Below are 21673 nucleotides of genomic sequence, written 5' to 3' on the forward strand. Positions count from 1 at the left end.
TTAAAATGGCTTCTGTCTGGTTTTAAGTGCTTTAGCACACAAAATGTACTAGCACCTGGATAAAGTGTCACCTTACCTGTTGGTCTTAAAGGCAACACAGGGATAGCTGTTTGGAAATGAACTTTTCTGTAGCAAGCTGTCAGGCAAGGCCATGAAAAACAATCTCTTCCATCCTTTCCTCAATGTGTGTCACATGGAATGCAGAGAGAGCACATGAAATATTTACAAATCCAAGAGAACCTTCTGGCTGACAACCAACCACTTCACACAGTGAGTTCTCACCTATTTTCCAGGCCCCAAAGCAAGGGGTACCACTGTGACCCTAATGCAAGAATTTACACAGCCCATTTCTTTGCAGCCTCTTAGCTGTGTTTCAGTGCCTCCTGACAGATATATGCCCAACTCAAAAAAAAAAAAAAGCCATTTTCCAATCAGGTGAAACTTCCTAAAGCATTCTAAGAAGAGATAAAGGGGTAAAACAATCGTATTATTTTGCAGAATAACATTTTAACATTTGGGATTGATGTAAAATTTTCAGTTTCATTTTCATCTGTTTGGACTCGGTAATAAATTCTATTCCCATCAGGCAACAAAACCAAATCTAGAATTTCCTTTTTTTTTTTTTAAATGTTAAGAATGTGACGAGCCCCTACATTTCGAACTGTGAATGCCACTGGGCTTTTAACTGCGTGTAAATAAATGCAAAAATACCCCACTGTCCGCAGCTTTGAGTGGAGTGGGAGTCCCTGGGACTGCAGGAGGGCAGCAAGTGCGTGCAGAGATGACCAGAGTTAGACAGCTCAGTGGGAGGGGGCTCAATTACTCACTGCAGGAGCGTGATGTAAGTTGGGCTCATGTACCCAGAGCTGGGCTCGAGGCACTCCTCCTGCTCAGGCACTGTTTGTCCTGGAACATAATTAGTTTGTTGTATTGCTCATCCTCCAAACCCCGTGTGTGTGCTGCAGAGTTATGCCCTCTGCACTCGGTGTTCTCTCCTCTGCTGTGCTCTCGTTCCTCCTCACCCAGCCCTGAGCACTCCATTCCGTCTGTCAGCACCAAATATTATTTGTTTTACATAAACCATAAAAGCAGGTTCAGTCCTTTCTGCATTCGCTGCCTGTGTTCACCTCAGAAGTGAATTACTGCTGGATAGGTCAGTGGTTTGTGCTGTAGCACCTATAAATATATATTTAGCTGTACAGATGTACTGTATAAATACACAGCACTTACCTTTCAGGGCATCTGGATGGATATTTCAGTATTGTAATTTGCAAACATACCTGATGATAAGTTATCTAAGGTAAATGCTTTTTTAAAAAGGGATTTAAAGAAAGGGTATTCAAATGAAAGGAAAAAAAAAGAGAATATAAACAGGCTATTTAAATTTTAGCCATTAGTGGACAAATAAAAAAAATTAAGTGTATGGTGCTGGAAGTGTTTTATACATAGAATGTTAGTACTTTATATAAAGTATCATGTTTGTTATTACAGGATGACACTTTAAATTGTTTAGAAAGTTTAAATTTTAATTTTTTTTAAATAGCTATTTTCAAAATTATTATTATTTGTGCTTTTTTTTAATGTGAAAAAGACACATTTGACACAGTGACACATTAAAAACTTGATCAATGACTTAGTAATGTAAAGGAAAGAGTTTGTACTTCTTTATCTTTAGTACTGTGGATTTGAAGGTAGCAGATCACCTAAAACAAAACCTCAGCAAGCACAATAGAGTAGTGGGTACAAGAAAAAAAAAGTAATGCAGGGTCACATTTCCACTTGATTTATTCCAACCATCTTTCAAAGTCACTTGACTTTCAGTTAGCAAGAGTAGGCAGCCTATGGTCACTTAATGGAACAGAAACCAAGCAGGTTAGCACTGATGGTGAAACCCAGGCATGAAATAGCATCAGTCCTTATTAAGTATTCTTAAAGAAAAACAGTGGACAAACAGGCACTTTAACAACCATGCAAATGTTGCCAGAGAGAACCCAGACAAAAATGTCAATATTCTGTCATCAGCCTTTATATTACAAGGACTGTGATTGTCTAGGAAGTGTAGCCAGTACTAGAAAGGAACAGTAAGCAAAGGTATATATCCCTATAAAAGAAACAGCAAATAAAGGTACATAACTATAAAAGACTGTTCTGCAGCATCTGTTCAGACACCTGCAAATAAAAGCCAAACAGTGGGGAAAAGTTGCTGCAAGGATATTTCTGAAGTTTGCCTGGAGCTGCTTCCTCAGCAATTGAGGTGATTAAGGCAGTTGAGAAAGCAATAAAAAAGAGGTAATAAATGCACTTAGGAAGTGCATTCAAATGAAAATGATTAATTAAAAACCTGAGGCTTCTCAGTGCGTTTCCTAATTCAGTCAGAATTTATAATGAAAGGCCACCTCCTGCATTACCATTCCCTGGCAGTCAAAGGTTGCCAAGAACACCGGGGCAGTGCTGTCCATCCTCTGCTTCATCTTCCATTGTTTCAGTTTGAGCACACGAGTCATTACTAACGCACTGATGATGAAAAGATGGCTCTAAATTGCGGTGTGTTTGCCTTTAATAGAAAAATTCCATCCCCAGCTGTGGCAAAGCACACTGCAAAGGCCAGCTGCCCCACGGATAGGGACAATGCAACAGGGACAAAACCAGCCAGGCAGCACATCTGGCTCTTACTCATACTCAGGAATTATTAATTTGGGTGTTTTTTTTAATCTCTGATGAAAAGAGAGCTCCAGCACTCAGCAGGCTTCTCCTCCAAACACAATTCTGATAGAAGAAAGGCACCAAGCTTTGTGTGCTCATCTGCTTCCACTGCTGACCACTGCAGTAGGCAGAGAATTGGACACAGCCAGGCTGGGTGTACCTGAGGTGCCTGCAAAGATAAATACCCTGCATGCACAGAAGGGTAAATCTACCACAGAAGATCCAGAGCAGGACCTGTGCCAGCACTATTCTGTGCCTCCCAGCACTTTTAGGATCACTGCTGTCTACCTGACAAGATGCCCACAGCATTATCCTGCACTGCTGGCCACCCTCAACCCACAGACTTCTCCCTCTTAACTACCAACTTCCAGCCAGACATTTCAGTTTGGACAGACCCTAAGAAGGAATGAAATCCAGACACTATGCAGGATGAACAATTACAGATTTCTTGGCTATTCAGAGAATTCTCTGCAGGAATGGGCAATTTAAACCAGAGTTTCATGAATACAACAAGGAAAGTAAAAACAAAACCACGAGAGGAATAGAAATCCTTTGCTGACTGCTTAAAGCTCCTTTTTCTTAGCTTCTGGTGTGTCATTAAATGACAGATATCAGTCTTTTTGTGTTAAAGGCAGGGCTGTCATCAAGAGAAGCCACCTTGGATTGATTCTTTTAGTCAGTTCTGGACAGAGTGCATTTCTGTAGCATGCTCTAACAGCTCTGAGCACAGCTGGGTAAAGGCCAGGATGCTTGCTAATGAAAACTAATTTCATACAGCATTCTGGGCTTACAGCACCATCTCACTTGGAGAAAGTATTTTCAATGAAGATAGCAACATCTACAGAATGTTTTCAAACATGATATCAGCAGCTGCTTTGCAGTGGTCTGCTATGGGACTGAGTTTTTCTTTCTTGACTTGATATGATCTCTCCTAGCTGTCAGTGCTGGACTGATATGCTAATCTAATCAAGAATTCACAGTGAGACATCAACTGAAAGGAGCTATTTTTCTATTCCCAGAAAAGACTGAGACAAAAGCAGATGCAGAAAAAAATTTAGGTGGGACATACAGCAGGAGAATTGATATGCTTTTTTTTTTTTTTTAAAAAAAAGGAGGGTAGACTATAATTTCACAAAGAGGAAGAATAATTCATCTTCTCTTTTATTCTTTGAGGGTAACATAACAATGTGGTAATCAAACAGTGAGGGCAATCAAACTTATAACTACACATTTTTAGTAGAAACAAAGAATAGGGATTGTACACAAAAAGGACAACATCCTGGAGACTTTTGCCCAAGCCTGTGGTTGCAAAGCAAACTTCCAAACTGCAAATAATAATATGGACCTGGAGCAATAAGTTAAGACCAGTTCCCCACAGCAGTCTCAGCTGAGAAATTGTTTCTTTCTTACTGTGTAAAAATACATAAAAGGAGAGGAACAACCTCTTGGTCTTTGTCTGTCCTGCCTAAATCCCATAGTGGGGTCAAGAGGAAGCAGAGCTCAGTTTGTCTGGAGCAGGAGGATACAGTTTGTTTTATTACTTCAAAGCTGACCCATGGTCAAAGCAGTCTTGTTTTTGTCCCTGTTGAATTGTCCCTACCTGTCATGTGTTCACAGTGAGAGTAGGACCAGGGTCAGGTGGGTTTTTGGCCTAATTCCTCAGATCAAAAAGGCATCACCCTGTTAATTCAGTTGGGGAATGGTACCTTTCCTCAAGGTAAAGTTTGTGTCTGTGTTTGCTTGAAGCAATAAGTGAATAACGTAGTTTTAATCGTATTTCAAAGTGGCAGAAATAAGATGGACTGCTGTGATGATTATGGAAAAAAGCCACTGACTGAATCTTCAACCATTATAGTATCATCACACAATCATTCCAAGATATTAGTATAAAACCCACCCCACACAGCAATGAAATACAATTCAAGCCATGTAAAAATCACAGGGAACAAACAATAGGTCGTGCACCATATAAAAATACCCAAACCATTGTACTGACTTCATCACTGCTCAGGAAAACAGAGAGTAAGCAGTTCTAAGAAAGCCAGCTAGCTGTCACCTCCCTGCAGATGCAGCCACAGACCATCAGTGTGTGCTGATAATGTTCTATCTCAACAAGGACTGGTTGGCTCTGTTGGGGTTGCAGAAAAGAACTGCCTGATCCCAACACGTCATTTTACACACGGGCTCTGTGTGCCAGAAAATCGAAGAGGTTTGAAAACCCCAACCAGAGAGCGGCTCAGTCCTGCTGGACAACTCACTCCACAACACCTGGCACAAAGATCACAAGAGATCAGGGGTTTAATTGCCACTTTTTGGTCTTATTAACGAGCCCTTTAAGCAACAGATTCAGCCTCCACCCGTAAATGCTAAGTCTGGAAATGGAACAGGTGTGGTTTTACCACTTTACAAGGTCTCTGGGAGAAGGATGACAACAGAGCCCTTTGTTTTGCACAGATGCCACCTCCTGCAGCAGAAGGACAGTGATGGGATGGCAACCACGAGGCTAATACATGCTCCATGAATCCATTGACAGCTAAGCAGCCACCAGCACAGGCATCTTCAGGAGGTGCTGCACTAATTTCTGGGATGGGCCCCAACATCTACACAGTTTTATAGCAAACAGAGCTACATATAAACTGTGGAGTGAATTCAGCAGCTGAGAGCACTGTCCTCAGAGTAACATGGAGCATTAATATTATTAATATTCAGCTGTCTAGCAGTATCATTCAGCATTTCCCATTCTGGGTGGTGGGGGTTAATGGCTTAGGGGTTACAGTGGTAGCACTGGGTTGATGGTTGGTCTTGATGATCTTAAAGGTCTCTTCCAACCCTGATGATTCCATGATTCCCTCCTGCCCTTTGCATTTGATTCTTTTAATCTCTGGACAATTTGCCTGTCTAGGCACAGATTACAGATCAGATTCTGTCTCACTTCCCCAGCAGTTTCTCATCCCCTATCTGAAGCAAAGTATTAATCTCTTATTCAAACCCACAAATATTTCTTTTAGCCTTTAAATTCCTTTGATGCCTGAAAATGACACAGTCATAAAATACAGTGCCCACCTTTCCCAAACAAAGATGAAGTTGTTCTCTGAAAAGAAACGCCACAAAACTTTCAATAATACAGAGATTTGAAATTGCAAGATAAGGACACCAAATTAAACTATAAATAACTACACAGCTTCAGTAAACTGCAAACAATTTAGATCTTCACACAGCAAACCCTCAGTAATTTGGAAAACAAACCAAACCAAACAAACAAACAACCTAAGTACCCAGCTCCAGATTAATTTCCCTGTTTCTGCAACCCTGGAAGATCATTCCAACAACTGTGATCCGACTTTGGAAATAATTTTTTTTGAAAGTCCACCTTCTTGCTTCACTAAAGACAGTTCATACTAAAATATGTAGAGCAATTTCACAGCATATTAGGCATTCAAGCCAGCATTAAAGTCTCCAACCAAAATCCCTGGGGTATATTTTAATCTCTGGATTAAAATACATCAGGATGCAAAGTGTTTGAAATGAAGTTGTATTGAATGTTCTCCAGTTATCAGCATTTTTAGAAGCATCTCCTTTGTGCCTGCTGAAACTCCTTCAGTGCAGACCATATCCTGTAGCCAGGCAACTCCACGTGAAATTCCCATCAGAAAACAACAAAATCAAAATTTAAAAAGACTGAAAAATTAAATTCTGACAGGCTGAGGACAGGAGATGAGGGAACTCCATGGAAAGTTTTTGACCAGCTGCTTCTTTTCTCAGACCAAGGAAGTTCCAAATCTCCTGTAGTCAGTGGATCCCTCCTGCCATTATCCCATGAACATCCCCCCAGGGCTGCTGGAAACAGCACGTGCCAGCTTTCCTAAGTCATTCCCCAAGCCTCATTCTCATTTCTTCCTCAGTCCCTCCCTTTTCTCCACACAGCAAGGGAAGTGCTTTGCCTCTTCTGAGCTGTGATTCATATTTAAATTATTGCACAGTGCAAAACCTTTTTTTTTCCCCCCCTCTTTTCTAAAAAAATGTGGTGGCTCCTCGGAGCCCCAGTCAGAACACAACTCCTCACTGTTCTAAAGCACTGCTCTCTCAGGGGTTTTCACAACTTCCTACTGCTCCTTCCCTTTGCCATCAAGTTGATTCACGATTCAACAAAGATTTCTGCCTTGAATTGCATCCTCTCATCTTTCTTCTTCACAATGTTTCGTTCTGTGCAAATTTTAGAGACTCTGCATTTTCACCTTCGATGCCTTGGACAGCAGAAAAAAAAAGCCCTGTATGGAAGGTTTGCCACCACTTTTCTTTCATAGCTTGATCTCCTCTTTCATCTTTTCCTCTTTTTTCGCCCCCATCAATTCCTCTTTCCATGTATCTTTCTTATTTCAGACCCTTCTGGTTTGAGATCTGTCCTGTCCCCATCCCAATCCTGCACTAAGAGCAGAATAAAGCTCCTAGGTAGCATGCTAACGTTAAGGATATAATTTAAAGTCATTAAAAGGCTTTGGTTGGCTTTCCTCCCAGTTTTTTTAACAGTAAATCAGTACATTTTAATGATGAAAATGATGTATTTCCTATTCTTTAGGAGAATTGCTTGGCTGAAATGCAGCCACAGCCATAAGGATGTTAGCACAGGAATTTGACTGTGCACAACAATTCACAAAATTGTCACACTTTAAAAAATGCAGGGGGTGAATAATACAAGAAATTCTAATGTCTTCTGTGTGGTAACACAGGTATACTTTGAACACTGTGTATTAGAAATATATTACACATCTTAATTTGCTCCTTCCCACACAGACTCTGAGGAAAACTATTTGTAACATTCAACCCCAAACCATAAATTACTGTGAACGTTACAAAACTGCAACAATTCAAAGAATCTGGGAAATTCCTGATAGGGCTGCAAAGTTAAATGGTGACACAGGTTTATTGACAGTGGAGAGTTTCAGAGAGAACATTTTCTAAATTGAGGGCATTACATAAATGTTTAAAGCAGTGACTGTACCCATGTCTCCCACTACCTTAACCACTAAACTGTAATTACCTTAACCACTAAACTGTAATTTATGATTCTTTGTTACATTAATTTTTATTTTATTTTTTCCCCAAAAAGGAGCTCATCCTTATAGAAAAACTAACTTTCCCTGAACTTTTTTCCAGGAAAGCTGTTGGTTCAGTTGCCTTTATCAAGGAAAAGAACTGAATCTACATTTATCTTTTTTATTCCTGTTTGTTGCTGTACTAAAAGTACATTTCCAGTATCAGCAGTAATAGGATGCACTACACAAAATCAAGGAGCCAAGTCAGCAACTCCAATGGCCTTTGTGTCCTATTCCTAATTATCTTTTAATTAATTAATCTGGCATTACAGAACAGCACTTTGCTGCAACCCTGCACGGTCTTCACACAGAGGATATTTTCAAATAAAGACTGAGAACTTCATTTATACAGCTGGTTTGTTTTGCATGATGTAACAATAATAACCTTAAATCAAGTCACAAGCAGGTTACAGAAAGAAAGAATCAAGCTGTACGTGGAATATTGAGAGAATATATTTATTACCACAGACTGGAAGTCTAGACAGCAGCAAAGATAGATTTAAAAAGTACCTCTCTCAAAGAAGAACAGTGTGCTCATAAAACCTCTGCAACCAAGGAACAAAGGTCTTTGAATGAGTTACACAATGCAGCTACCAATAAATTTCACAGGAACAACAACAACAACAAAAAAAGAACAGGATTTCAAATCATTATAATTACTTTAAATAACAAAATAAAGATTTGCAGCAATATTCTCAAGAAAAATCGTCACTTAAACCAGTGGGAAAACTTGCCCTAAGGAAAAACTTGAAGTAGTGGAACAACAAATGTAATATATGTTTTTGAAAAGCTCGTTGAGAAAGCAAGAAGAAATTATTTGGCATTTTCAAGGTAGCAACAAAATCTTTACATGGAATTGTTTTGAAAGCTTCAAATTACTGGTTTTTTTTTTAACTCGTTGCACGGTTTGCATAAGGAGTTAGGAAAATGAGGGCCAAAATGACCAATTAAGCAAAAGTGGAAAATTAAAACAGGCTGCAAAACCTTTCATTCCCCAGTCCAAATAATATTTCAAAATAAGGACTTGCACCTGAATTAAAATTCGAGCAGTGAAACGAAACCAACCCCTCTCAATCCAGCACCTACAGAAATGAAAATGGAGAAAGTGAAAGCCTCAGGAACAGACACTTCTAAGAGGATATCAAAGATTCCAAAGCCACCCCTGAGCCTTCAGGGCACAGCTCCAATAAATGTCTCACGTGCAGCACTTGACTCTTGCAGTCAGGTTGAAACCACAATTCCCCATCTTCTTCAGGAAGTTATTTTTTTACCTGAAGTCTTTCCTACTTTTCCATTAAAAACCCCATGAAAAAAAAAACCCAAACTGGTAAAAGTGTTTGCAAACTGGCTGATCTTCAAGCTATTAAAAGTTGTTCCTTATATGCAGGATTAGGGAATTGGGGAACTACTGAATAGCTATAGAAAATTTTGTAGCACTTAGTGAAAAATCAGCTCTAACAACAAGGTGAAAAAAAGAACGTTCTGGATAATGGCTTGCTTTTCTGAAATAAGAGAAGACATTTCCCATTATCTTTTTACGAGGCAATGATCTGATTTTTGAGAGCATGGGTTCTTAATCTGCATCATAAAACCTCATTGTTAAAGCTGAGAATTTGCTTTCACTTCTTTTCCATTCCCACATTTTGTAAAAAGAAGAGGTTCTTACTTTACCAAAAGGAGTGCAGCATAAAATCTAAAATGTTTAGCTATTAAACCATGTTAACAGCAAGCCGCTTTTTAATCTTTTAATTTTTCCATGGAGCTGCAATTTGATGGATGCAGAATTTTTCTCCTGGGACATTTCAGAAGTACCAGTGGAAAGAATTACTGGATTCTTCAAGGACTTCATAAATATCTTCGTGAATTCAGTTTTTAAATGGTGATCTATCCAAACCATCTGCTCCAGCTGAGACAAATGGCATCATCTCAGACTAGTTATGAACACTCAAAATTACATTTTAACTCTATTACTATTTGGTCTGTAAAATTCATACTCACATTCTTATTATCTTATTATCTTGTTCATTCTTACCATGAACAAATCTTTCACCCACCCACTACATCAAACAGATACAGCTCACATTTTAATCATGAATGGTTGTAGAACAATATATATTCCAGTACCTGAGTCCAGAAGTTAATAAAAGGTATTTTCACCAATTTAAAAGAACGAAATATCTGATAGCTTTGTCTGGGTACACAAGTTTTGTTACAATTAAAATGTACTTCTGTGGTCAACCATTAACCAAAACAAAACCAACAAAAAAAACCCAACAGCAATAAACCCCAAATAAATAATCAAACAAAACCAAACAACAACAACACCAAAAAAATCAGTCAAGTCTCTGGAGTGTTTAATGTAGACAAAACAATTGAGAATATTGCCCAAGGTCAGGGGAGCATTTCTTACCTGCTTCCCTGCAGAGACACCACAGCTTAAACAACCCCCAGCTGAACTTGGAAGGCTGGTGGAGGGAAATTTCAGCAAAGCCAACCAAATCTACCACAGGAACAGGTGAGAAGCTTTCACACCCTCTCCTTGCCAAGATCCAGTTATTTAAACGTGGTGATCTCCATCTGGCCACTTTACACCATGGCAGATGCTTCTGGAGCAATTGCTTTTTGTAGCTCCCCTTTAGAAACTTAAACCAAAAAACTCTTTAAATACAGCAGATATGATTTATACATTCTGTTTTCCCAGTGCAAGTCTGCAGACAAACATTTGGTTCAGATTAATCTTCTCCAGTCCTTGCCCAGTTCAGTTTAGCACACTCAAGAAGAACCTACATTCTTACAAAATCAGGTAGCATATACAAACTTGGCTTAAAATATTTATTATTTATTTGAGATGAAGGGATGGGAAGAGTAAAGGACAAGCTAAGGAGAAAGCAGGTGAAATCCAGTTTATTTTTAAGACCAGTTGCATAGCTGCAGGCTGAACAGCTCATGGTAAACAATGAGCAGTGAAACAAGTATATAGTAAACAATTATAGTAGTAAAAGTAGAACACAGTGGAAAAACAGGCAACATGTGTTTCTCCACACAACAGCTTTGCTGTTGAAAAGAAACTAAAATGCTTCAGAAGAGCATTTCCCCTCAGTGGAGCTGGATCCAGAGCTCCAGGACACACAGATCACAGCTGCAGGCCTCAGCCAGCCAGAAGTATGAAATTATTCATGGCTGCAACAACTATCATAATCTCCTTTACAGAGTTTACTAAGTTCCAAAAACTGGGGTCTGATCATATTTTAAAAGTGAAAAGCTCCTGATTCATTGCTATTAACCACAGGCCTTTTCCTTCCTCAACCTGATATAGCTGAGAATTGTGTTTCCCCACCTCCCAATTATTCCATCAATAAAAACTAATCACTTAAACTCTCACTGATGGCAGCTGAACCTCTGACATCCCAGCACTGTGGGGCCCTCACCATTTCACACGCTCAGCACCTCTGATACCCAAGCTGTCCTTCCTTCTGGGGCTGCAGATGTTTGGGAAGGCAGGGCATGGATGGCTCGATGTGCTCGATGGCTCGAGACTTTCCAACCCTGCTCCCCAAGTTACTTGTCAAGTGCTCCTTCCACAAGCATGGAAAGAATTAGACCCATCAGAGTGGATCCAAAACAACCAGCAAACCGTGAAACTGGCTTCTTGTGAAGCCAGGAGGAGTTCCAGGAAAGAGCCTTCAGAAAAACCTCCCCACACGTGGGCTGCATAATAAAATCCACTGCAAGGAAAGGAATTCCTAGGAAGTGATGGTCTAAAGACTGAGACCTTTGGAAAACGGTCTGAGGAGATGTAGATGGATCCATCTCCTTTCAGAAGGCCCTTATCTGTCCTCCAACACTGTCACTGAGGGCAAGGCCCAACCAGGAGGGCTGTGCAAGCTGTGACCACGGAAGGATAAGTTGTGTTGAGAAAGCAGAGAAGACTCTCCCAGACTGAGGAGGACAAGAGGAACAGGAGGTGCAGCAGGTGAAGGCAGAGGGGACTGCTGCTCTGAAGGGAACAGCACATGAGGTGCACACTCCTCGTGCACAGACTCAGTTTTCAGACATCAGCTTTGGTAAATTCTCCCAGAAGCTGCCCTAAATCAAAATTCCAGGACACATCAGTAATGTCCTGCACTCGATGCAGCCAAGGTCCCTTGGAGGAGTGCCCTGAAGTTACTCCACATGTTATCTGTCTGGTTTCATAACCTGGAGGAGAAGCAGTGCTACTTTATCTGGCTCATCAAACAAACTTGCTCCAGAAATGATGGTCACAGGGAACAGATCTAGTCCAGGGTGGTCAATGCCTCCTGTCTGAGCAACAAACCCAGAAGAGGAAGCTAAAAGATGCAGGTACAACCATCTACAGGGTTCTGAAGAACATTCCACCTCAGCCCCATTTTGGGAAGACAAACGTCTGTGGGGACTCAGCTGTACCCTCTAAAAGTTCATAAAATATACAGACATTGCCCAGCACCAACGAGCTCAGCAGGAATGTTCAGCCAGGCTTCTCCCAGACCAAAGCCAGCCATCCTCATCTGGCAGCGTGAAAACTCTGCCACACGTTCATGCAGAGAGTCTTCCCTTCAAGTCAACAATCTGCAGGCCCAGATGTGTGAAAATATCGGGTATTCGACACATCAGCATTGTCCTTCTGCATCACTAAACAGCGCTGCATAAAAACACTGGGTCTGTCCTTTGGGTTTGTTTTTAGCTTAGGTATAAACAGTACTTTATTTCCCAGAAATACTGTCATTCATCTCAAAGATGGATGATCATAAAACACTTCTTTCAAACTGAAAGCCTCAGGGAAAACTTCAGCGAATCTCAAAGTTTTCACTTTCACTCACGGGCGAACAACACAGAACTTGTGACACGGGCCAGGAACAGCTTCTTGAGGCTGAACCCAGGCTCTCTCCAGCTCCACAGCAGAGCTCTCCCTCTCACAGCAGCTCTTGGACTGGATCAAGCTCCAGCAGCTCTCTGTTCTCACACTGCAACAGGGTGGCTGAGAAAATGCATCTGCACACGTCGTTCTGAGCTCAAGTGAAAGCGTGTCCTGAGCTGGAAGGGCCAGCTGATGTGCCAGCCACTCAAAATGTCAGCAACAAAAATGCCAATAATTAGCAGTCCTTAAAACCAGTAGGTTTTTAGGTCAGATCCCAATTCATTCCTCTGATTTTTGGAACATCTCCTCTGAAAGGAGGTGATGCCTTTGCACCTTCTCCTCGTCCTGGTTTTCCGAAAGTCAGGGTTTGCCCCGTTTGGTTACTCAACATTTTGGCTGAGCTGCTCTTGCCCAGACAAGCTGAATATTTTCCTACCACTCACATGCATTTATCACCTATGATAGCATCTGGGTTTTACAGCAGGAATGTTGCAACATCACTGAGGTCACAGCTGATAGACACCCCTGCTTGCTCACTGAAGCTCTTCCACGCTGGCCTCGGAGTGCAAGTCCAGAAATGTATTATAATTATAAGTTTAAAGTAATTTTTAAACATGCAGAGGTTATTCTGAAAACGTGGCATCTCAAGGATAACTTGTTTACCTCGTTCAGCAACCTGTTTTCTTTCCAAAGCAGACTTCAAGACTAAAGAAACAGCGCAGTAAAATCTAGTTTGGAGGGAGCAGGTTTTACTAAGTTTCTTTTCCCTAAGACCTAAGGGAAAAAAAAAAAAAAAAGAAAAAGAAAAAAATCTCATCACTTTAATCACAAGGTAATTTTAATCATTTACCTTGCTCAGAGGTATTGACAGAGATCAGCCACCTCTGCTGTAACCCCTTTATCGTGTGAAGCTCAGTGACAAGAAAATGGGATTTAACGACTGTCCTGGTAATGCACTGACAGGGAGCCACTACAAATACCCTTTCATTTTTCTGATCTTTAAACTTTGAACTTTACAGTGCTGTCTGCTTGCTGCTGTCTTTATTACCCCAGCTGAACTGTATTTTTATACTCCCTTGCTGGAAATCTATTCCAGCTCCTCTCACCCATCTGCCATCACAGGCTGTGCCTGTGCTGTGTGAGAACTGTGCAGGGTGGCTGTTCTGTCCTGTCCAACACACAGCTACAGTCTGCTCTGATGGGAACTAATGGGAACTTAATTTTCATGTTTTATTGGGACATTCACAAAGCTGTTACCACGCTCACCTGAGCACAGCTTGGTATCTAAGCAGCTGGATCAATCCCTTGGCCAGCACATCTTTCAGCTGTATAAAAATAGGAATGAGCTGGAGGGACGGGACAAAGAAGATGGTTCTGAGCTATCAGTACACCAAATTAACCCTTTGGGACAGTCCAACAAGGATTTATGAAGAAGGACTGGGGTAGCCAAGGCTCAGAGTAAGCAGTAACCACATAGACATGTTTTTGCATTTTGAATATAAAGTGTTGGTTTCCCTGTAGGAATTGTGTGGATATTTGCCCTTAACCACTGGAGATGAAGGATTGGCACCCTTATTTTTTCAGAAGCATCATCAACTCCGTTGCCCAAGGATTTTGCTGTTCTGCACCTCAGCCAAAACAACAGAATCCCAAGCAGCCCTGCACTTCTTAATATTCCTCTGCTGTAGAAGCTGAATGGAATGACATAAAGCAAGGCTGCCATTTACACTCTATGAAAAAAAAAGGCAAACAAGCTCCTGATGGCTCAGCCACAGCCACAGGGAGGGCATTTCCCAAGCACTGGGCTCTGGCACACCTGACCATGAATAGCAGAACACCTTTAACTCTCAATTCTCTAACCCATCTCTGTCCTCCAAGGGACTCTGTTCCCCTGATCTGGATCCCCAGAGGATAAGAGGAAAGATTTTTTTTTCTCCTATGGTTACACTCCCTGCAAGTTGTTACCTTGCTAAAAAAATTAAAGCTGGAAATATGTCCCTTTCTTCATTCCCAGCTGCTTCACATGCACAATTTAATGAAAAAGGGGAAAAAAAAAGTAACAACCTACTACATTTCACATTTCTGATCTGGTTTTTTTCTTTAAAAAAAAAAAAAATGAAATGGAAAAGCCCATCCTGAGGCTTTCAGGAATGAGGGATGCTGTCAGTAATACCCAGGATTATATCCAAGGATTAGCCTATTTGAGGCTTTATCAGGAAACTACACAATAATTAATTGGCCACAACGCTGAGTTTGGAAACAGAGGCCGTGTCGTGTTACAAGAAGGAAAGCAGAGTTAGTCACTGCTCCAGAGAGCCCTAAAGTCAGTAGGAGACTTTAGATCCTTATTCCTTTAACATAAAACTGATTTCCCACAAGTTTTCTGTGAAGGCTGTTCTGTGAAATCAGTGCACAGTGTTTACATGTCACGCTGATATTTTCCAGATGCAGACTTTGATATTCCCAAGTTAAAAAAAAAAAAAAAGAAAAGAAAAGAAAGCCCAGCTAATTCAGAGCATCCTGAAACTAAACCAGTGCTGTTTATTTTCTACTGGCCTATTTCTTTTGGCAGTGCTACCTTGAGCTCACAAACTGTAACCCAGAGAATGCAGCGTGGCCTCAGCCACAGCTGCGATGGGAGTGGAGCATAAACATGCTCCTATGCAAATAAGTGCAAGAAATAAAGAATCATTTGCAGAGTCACTCTTTGCATAATTGAAATGACCCTTTCTCTTTTTTTTTTTTTTTTTTAAAGAGAAGAATAATTTGAAAGGAAGAAGCAGTTTGAGGTAAACCATGAACAGACAACATCCAGAATTTCTTCCTGGTGATCAGTTTGGAATTGAAAGTTTCACAGTCATGACAGGCTGACAGTATTGTGACAAACTGCCATCCCCTCTTTAGTGCATGGTGTATAACCCAGTGAAAGAAAATACCTGGGACAGTCTCAGAGCCTCTTCTTCCACCTCTTCTCCATCTTTCCTTGTATTTTATTTGCATGGAGTCAACTTCTTAATGCAGGGATGGTGTATGAAAACCAGTTGATGCTTCTTGCAGGCTGAGAAAATTTACAATTTACAATGATTCTAAAAGCTTGGAACAGAAACAAACCCCGCTGTGATTGTCTGGGGTTGTTAGAAAAAGCCAGTCTGCAGTATTTGTGATTAATAACAAACACCTCTGGCTGGCATAGAGAGGGCCAGGTTTGAAAAATAAAATAAAATAAAATAAAATAAAAATAATCACATTTTTTTTCTTAATTACATTTTCTGAGAGGAAATAAAGGGGCAAAACAAAGCAACTCCAGTTGCAATTTTGTCTCCCTCAGACCTTCAATGTGACCATCCTACTGTGCCATGCTCCTGTTTTCTACTATGACAACCATCATGAGGACAATAAAAGAGTGTTACTTGAGGTAATGGGGTAATTTTTTCAATATGCTGCTTGTTTTGCCCACCAGATTGCAGTAGGGCCAGTTCCTCTATAGGCTACAGGATGGCTGGTTTTGTGCAATCATTAAATGATTCACTGGGTCTCTCTTCCTGAAGCAGTTAAATCAATAAAAAATAGAAAATTAAAAAACAAACAAACAACAACAAAAACAACCACCCAAAAAAAACAAACAAAAAAACCCACACCCACACACAAAAAAGAGAAAACAAACAACAAACATTTCATTTGCCAAAACAACTCTGACTATGCCATATATTATATTTCATATTATCATATAAATTAAAATTACAAATCTGGCAAAGGGCATTGGCCATCTTGTCTGGATGCAGCCAAATCCTCCTGCTGAAAAATGTTCTCTTCCACCTTCCCACTCTGCAACAGCATCAGCACATCCCCCCTCACCCCTCAGCTTTTACCAGCTCTTCTCATTAATACTGACCAGTGTCAATTTTTGTTGCTAATGCTATGAAAAGACAATATAAATACATACAGGGTCTGGTTTTTTAAATAAAACTGCAGGTAAGTCAGCTCAGCAAACTGTAATTTCAAAGTATAAAATGTACCAACCTTAACAAGGAGCCTGATCCTGTAAAACCCTCGGTCTTTTCAACCTCCAGGACAACATCCCTAAAAAAAAAATGGCATCTTAAAGATCCCAGCAAGAGGCTCCTCACTCCTATTCAAAGGGGTTTTTTGGGGTTTGGTTTGTGTTTGGTTGGTTTGGGGTTTTTTTGGGAAAAAATTATGAATAATCAAATCTAGCCTGATTCCCATTTAATCAGGAATACTGCTGTCACAGGATTGCTGAATCCAGCCTGGGATTTCATAAAAATACTTCAAAGCTTATTTACCACTGCCCTACTCACTAGCTCAGGTGACATCTATTGCATCAACTACTGCAAAAGCTGAAACAAAGCAGGACTCTAAAACATCATCATCATCATCATCATCATCTTGGAAATTTCAATATAGCTTAATCAACTTACACCATGTGCTTTTCAGACCTACCTAAGAGTCAGGTAAATACTGCCCATCCTAGACACAGCTGACAAACCAGATTGAATTCTGAAAACTGGGTAAAGATGAGGAAAGGGGAGAAAATGGTACATATATCAAATGTGATGCCATGAAAGAAAACAGTCACCAGATCTATAAACTGATTTTACTGCAAAAGCAAGGACACACTATCCACTTGATCTCTTCCCCAGGAAGAGTAACGAGCAAACAGAGTAAATAACTGGTTTATGAGGATTCTTCACATTGCCCTGAAGTAAAATTAAGAAAAAAACAAAGGGGCAGAGCTGAGAATAATACAGAAAAGATCTTTTGCCAGAATTATGCTGCTGGACAATGAGGACTCTTCCAGGACCCTCCAGGCTATTTACTGAGCAGGCCATTGACCGTGGCTAATTTTCATCTTGCAAATCGATTATTTGCTTACATAAAACAGGGAGGCAATTGTTGCTAGCACTGGGAAGTCTAACACAGTGTAGTGCACATAAACTGTGGTGTAAAACATCCCAACTCTTTTATGTTTTAACACATCCCAACGTTAGGAGAACTCTTCCCAAAGCTGGCTCATGCTTTTGTTGATGAGGTAGTTCTTGATCAGCCTCGTGGGGAAGAATTCAAATATTGGGCTGAAAACTGAACTGCTTGGAGCTCTTGCAGGAGTGAAAAGTTGCTCTGCAACAGCACTGCTGTAAAACTGCCCACAAAAGCACAACCAACTTGCAAGTTCATAAGGATATGAGATCAAAACCGTTAGGTAGATGTGGATCGGACAATTCTCGTCTCCAAAGCACAAAAGAACCAAAAACCTCTGCAGAGTTTTACCCAACAGGAGCATACCTTGAGTTTTCTGCTCCATTTTAATGAGCTTTCATTTAGTTGGAGAGAAAACACATTAGAGACTCAATGTAACAGGAATAAACATAATACTATTGCATGAGAGCTGGAGAAGAGAAAGCAGTCAGAGAGGGAGCTAAAATTAAATTAATTAGCAAAAATTATCGTCTTCAAACTCTCATTTAGTTCTTGATTCCATAAATAGGGGTTTTTTCACTTGATTACAAATACACAGAGTTGTTACTGAGGTTGAAATCAAGCAAATGCACCTTTTAGCACATCCATGACATTTTGAAAACCCTGTGCTTTAAACTGAGGAAATTTTTGCCAGGAGCTGCCAGGTAAGCCAGAAGTTATAGCAACAGCAATGGCAAAAAAAAACCACCCAAAAAACCCCAAACCATTACCTAAGTGAAAAGGAAAATCAGGCTTTTAAAAGCTAAAGTTGGAAATAATTCTGTGACTTCATATTTAATTTCCAACTACTGACCTTTTCCTATGAAGGGAATACAATACAGTTGTTCTTTATCTCAGGGACAATCTTCAGACACTATTTTAGCATTTGTCTTGCAGAATTCTTTTCCCATTGCAACGATTTCATTAGAGAGGACACTCAGCTTACAGCCAAGAAACCAAGACTCTCTCCCTAAGCTTCAGTTTGGTCTTTGGCAAACAATGAAACCTTGAGAGCTTCAGTTAAGCAGCTGTAAAAAAAAGAACCATTTTGAGGCCTTGGAGGAGAAGCACAAGACATTGATAGTGCATATTGGTTATCACCTGAAAATAGGATTAGAACCTTGGAAATAAAGTGAGACTCCAGCATTTTGTGCTGGATGTTATGAAAACTTATCCTTTAATTTACTGGAAAGAACCCTGGCCCTCATTCAAATCAAACATCTGTTGTATAACCACTCTGTTGCTTGTTAGGTGGCAACAGGAGGTGAGCCACACACAGAGGTTAAGAAATGCCAGACTCAAGGTTGCCTAATGCAGTTTCTATACCGTGATACATGCTCTAATTATGCATTTTTTCCTCCCCAGACCTCATGCACATCACAGTTCTCCTGTCACAATTTCTTCCATGCCATTTTTCAGGCACTTTTTTTTCCCCCCCATGCCTCACCTCGTGGTTTCCCTCAGTTATAATGCCCTCAAATATTTCATGGAATAACCTTTTCTGCACTCCAGAAAGAGGTGCCATTTACAGTGACAGCCACGTTAAGGAATTATTTATTACACAACAACAGCAGCAAATAATTCAGAGTATTTGGGGACTGAAAAAAATTAAAGTTGAAAACGCTGCTCTTACTTAAGGTGATTTATTCTTGAATTGTTGGTTTGGTTTTTATTCTTTCCTAATGGTCAAATGTAGCCGTATCTTGAACAACGTTTTGTACCTTCAACATTTAAAATCTCAGTAGCCCCACAGGGCAGGAAGAGAGTCAATATTAGCATTTGTTGATCCAGCTGCTCAAACACCACGGACAGTCGAGCCTCAGTGAGTGAGGATGAAGCAGCAACGCATTTGTGTCCTGAAAAGGCACATTAAATCCTGTCCCCATCCATCATTTTGAGATCCATCTCACTTCCCACTAAAAAAAAAAAAAAAAAGCTTAACAGGAGCAATTAAATACTCTTACATTAAGCATTTATGGCAAAAAAAAATAAAAAGCTGTGCCACCTGCCAGGTTCTGATCTTCTCCCTGGTGGTGGAAGGTGAAGCCACGGAAGGAGTTTGTGTTCTCTGGAAGGTAAACAGCTCACTGGGCTTTTGCAGCAGAGGCTCCCAAGGTAACTGTATCTGCAGTTCTGAAAGCTCTACATCTCATCAATAAATCAATGGAATGGAACAAAGCAAGAAAATGTAGCTGGAAAAATCATAACTTGATGCATGGTTACAATAATTTGGCAGGCTGCTCTGCTCTTGCAGGAATAAAATCAGAGGTAGCTCTGCCACTGCAGCACTGCATGCATGGGGAAAAACATGAGAAGAAATCTTCTTGTAGTGAGTCAGCCCATCCATCCCTCTCTTTGCTCTTATATTTGCACTACAAACCAAATTTATTTAGTCTAATTTATTGCCTTTGTTATATATAATATATATTTGTTATATATACATGAATATAGGAAACTAAGAACGTTATGAAAAGAAGAGCTATGGTAAGACCAAGGAAGTTGCAGGGGTATAATCAAGGCTATTTTCTTTATGCCAGCAAATTCTGTGCTGTATTCCAAGGTACCACTGCCAAACTGGAATGATTATGCCTCTGAATCACCCATTTCAAAACAGAATTCCCACTTACCTTGAAATGGAAAGAATGGAAGAATCTAAACAAATGAGGGCCTGTGGTTTCCTGGTGTTTTCCCATAACATGTAATTTTTCTGCTTTTGCTCAGCAGAGCAAAAAATGTTGCTCAGTCTGTTATTAAAAAAAAAAAAAACAAAAAAAAACCCAAAAAAAACAACAAACAAACAAACAAACAAAACAAAACAAAAAAAAAAAAAAAAAAAAAAAAAAACACCCCAAAAAAACCTGAGATGAAGCAGTCACTGTGCACAGATCGGAGTATTTGCTCAGCTTGTACCAGGTCCAGAAGGCAAAAAAAGCATGGCTCATAAGGAATGAGACAGCAAACACTAGTTTTAATTTTACAGTACTAGCATAGTATTATATAAACCCTTTATATTAATTATATACACACCACTGTGGGAAATATAAGAGGACAAAAATATGCATAGCTTTTTTAAAAAAAAAAGTACAGCACAAATTATGGTATTTGTCTGATCCAGGCAATCAATCCTGTATTTCACAGGACTGATTCTGTCTACTAAGAAATAAAAACTTCAACCCATATTCAAGACTAACACTTTTATTTGAGCTTGTGCTGAATTGTTCCATCTGTCTCTGTGTCCTGGTCTGCCCAGAAATAAGCTGCAGGTTGTTAAAATTAAAAGCTCCACTCAATTAATAAAAAACATAAGCTGTAGTTTATAGACATCTGTACATTTATAAACATCAAAGTTAGGATTCCTGCTGCTTTTCATTAGGAAAATCTGAGTCATTGTCTGAGGAAGGCTCAAAAATCCATATTAAAACTTACACACCCTATGTCTGCTAAATAAACTACTCCATAAGAACCACTCAGAACAACTGCAAAGGAACCTCTTTGTAGGGCCAAGATGACTCTGCTCTTATTCTTGCCTGACCCTGAATATTTCCATTAAAACACTGGTTCTAAAATTCAATCTCGACCTTAAAATGCTGATGGGAGAATCCACCAATGATTTTTTACGTCATCAATGCTTAATTAACCTCAAAACTGCCAAGATATCATTTTCTTTGAACCTCAATTGACTTTGATTAACTTTATGCTTCTCTCACTGAATTTTCTTCTGTGTGCTTTACATGAATTAGACCAGGAAACCTCTGTTTTCTCTGTGATCAAATCAAAGGGTCTTCACTTGCTCTTTGATCTGCTGAGTAGGAGTTCCTAAACCTTTCCAACAGTGCTGGGAGACAGACACTCTCTTCTCTACTCAGATATTTGGCAGTCTCTGAAGTATTGAGAAAAGTAAACATATAGCCCATGAAGAATTCAGCATTTCTCTTCAAAAGGAGCTAAAGGTTACCTAAATAAATTACTTGATGAAAAATTTCTCACTGCCAACAACTGCAGATTCTGCCAACTGACAGCACCT

General features: G+C 40.0%; 1 protein-coding gene across 1 annotated transcript in view; it reads right to left on the reverse strand.

Annotated features, from left to right (window-relative positions):
• PTGFR (prostaglandin F receptor) overlaps nt 1-19549 on the reverse strand; it is a 67212-nt gene extending 47663 nt beyond the window's left edge. Inside the window, exons 1-4 of the mRNA XM_050307047.1 lie at nt 19371-19549; nt 18464-18677; nt 16693-16752; nt 15609-15730 (exon numbers count right to left, since the gene is read on the reverse strand). The gene's annotated coding sequence lies outside the window, so the exon portion shown is untranslated. The remainder of the gene's footprint in view (nt 1-15608; nt 15731-16692; nt 16753-18463; nt 18678-19370) is intronic.
• Between the last annotated feature and the right edge of the window lie 2124 nt (nt 19550-21673).

Source organism: Myiozetetes cayanensis, unplaced genomic scaffold, assembly GCF_022539395.1.
Source record: "Myiozetetes cayanensis isolate MyiCay16 unplaced genomic scaffold, myiCay2020 scf12, whole genome shotgun sequence".
Classification (NCBI taxonomy): domain Eukaryota; kingdom Metazoa; phylum Chordata; class Aves; order Passeriformes; family Tyrannidae; genus Myiozetetes; species Myiozetetes cayanensis.